This window comes from Phacochoerus africanus, chromosome 6, assembly GCF_016906955.1.
Source record: "Phacochoerus africanus isolate WHEZ1 chromosome 6, ROS_Pafr_v1, whole genome shotgun sequence".
Taxonomy (NCBI): Eukaryota; Metazoa; Chordata; class Mammalia; order Artiodactyla; family Suidae; genus Phacochoerus; species Phacochoerus africanus.
In genome coordinates this window covers 64643866-64645837 of record NC_062549.1, presented here as the reverse complement: position 1 = coordinate 64645837, position 1972 = coordinate 64643866, and the positions used below count along the sequence as shown (strand labels likewise).

Below are 1972 nucleotides of genomic sequence, written 5' to 3'. Positions count from 1 at the left end.
TGTGAGTAAGTTGCAGTGTGGGAGGTACGCACACTGGTCCTCTCTTAGGTGATGTGTCTCGAATTGTTTTCTCAGATGCTCCCACCAGCTCTGATGCTCAGCCAGGAGATGTCCCAGGAGGATCTTTGCATACCTGGTCCATCTTTGTGCTCTACTTGAGTTGCCTATTCTGTGGCTCCCCAGAGGCTTCTGTCCCACCTCGAGTCTAGTCTTCACAGACAGCTGTCAGCCAGCTCTGCCCCCCTTCAGGAATGTGGACCTGAGTCTCGCCAGAGTCTTCCTATAGGGTTTGAAGCCTGAGTGGCCTGAAATGGGTTCATTTGGGAACCTAATGTAGAATGTTTCAGAGATGTTTCAGAATTGTTCTCTGATGGAGACCCCTCTTCAAAGAGCGCTACAGGTCCCCACAAAGAATAGGGATCTGATTAGTGAAGATGTTCAAATCCACTGTTGTTCACTGAATTCTCTGTATGTGTCAGGCTCTTTGTTTTGTTTTGTTTTTGTTTTGGTTTGGTTTTTTTTTTTTTTTTTGGTTGCCCCATGGCATACGGAGTTCCCAGGCCAAGGATCAGGTCTGAGTTGCAGTTGTGACCCACACCACACCGGTGGCAACACCAGATGTATTAACCCACTGTGTCAGGTCAGGGATCATACCTGTGTCCAGGTGCTGCAGAGACACTGCTGATCTCATGTCACAGCGGGAACTCCAGGGTCTTTAATGCATAGCATAGATGCATTTTCTTTGTCAGTCTTATAAGCTCTTGAAGTAGGGACTTCATTTTTTTGGATAAGGGAACTGAGGCTTGGAAAGGTTCAAGTCAACATGACATTGTAAAGCAACTATACTTCAAGAATTTTTCTTTTTTTCTTTTTAGGGCTGTACCTGTGGCATATGGAAGCTCCCAGGCTAGAGGCTGAATTGGAGCTGTAGCTGCTGGCCTACACAACAGCCACAGCATCGCTGGATCAGAGCCACATCTAAGACCTACACCCCAACTCATAGCAACGCCAGATCCTTAACCCATTGGGCAAGGCCAGGGATCGAATCCGCCTCCTCATGGATACTAGTCTGGTTCATTACTTCTGAGCCACAATGGGAACTCCCAAGAAAAATTTTTAAAATGGACAAAAGAAAGGTTCAGTCACTTGCCTGAGGCTCCAGAGCTGGGCTAAGAAGTTGTGCAACCCTGGGCCCTCTTTCTCCTGATTATGTTCCCTCTGTTCCCTGGTAGACCATCCCATGTACTTTCTCACCTCTGATTTTCTGCAATCCCAAACTCCCACAGTGCTCCTCTCGCAAGACCCCAACCCTATATTTGCCATCCTGCTCCCAAATGGAGGCAAATGATAATCGGAGCAGGGGGCAGGTGCAGAATAAACCATAAAACTACACAGATTGGTACCACTAAGATCCCTTGTCTTCACCCCAGCTGGGCTCTCTCCATTACCCGTCAGAGATCCTTGGTCAGTTTCTACTCCCACTCCCCACTGGGGAATTCCAAACCATCACCACTCTCATCTAGCCTCTGAACTCAACAGAGCCTCCTACTTCTGGGAGGAATTGAGTCCACCAGAAAATTTCACCCACCTTACTGACAAGGTGACTTATGGCTACATCAGATTCTTCATATTGCTGGTTTCATGGTAGCAATGTCAGGTACGGGTCAAGCCTGTTGGTTGAGTAGCTGATGACATAACTTTTTTCCCCCATCAGATGGATCCTGCTGATCGAACTGAACTATTAGCTAGTTTTGTCTACTGCACTGGGGGAACAAACAAACCTGTTAGCTGGATCCAACCTGTTACCTGGATCCTGTGAAACCTCTTGCCTCCTTCTGTTTCCTCTGGGAACTTGTTCCATTAATCATACTCCCTCAATTCCTCTACCTTTTATTCTCTCACTCTTTTCATACATGTTCCCCTCAGCCTAAAGCAAACTTATGTCTTACCCAATCTAACCCCCAAATCAAGT

At 47.0% G+C, this 1972-nt stretch overlaps 1 non-coding gene across 1 annotated transcript; it reads left to right on the top strand.

The window, feature by feature from the left end:
• The first annotated feature begins 1675 nt into the window (after positions 1-1675).
• Positions 1676-1765, top strand: LOC125130172 (small nucleolar SNORD12/SNORD106). Its single transcript, XR_007135672.1, has one exon. It is a non-coding gene; the product is annotated as a small nucleolar SNORD12/SNORD106 (small nucleolar RNA).
• Positions 1766-1972: the final 207 nt, after the last annotated feature.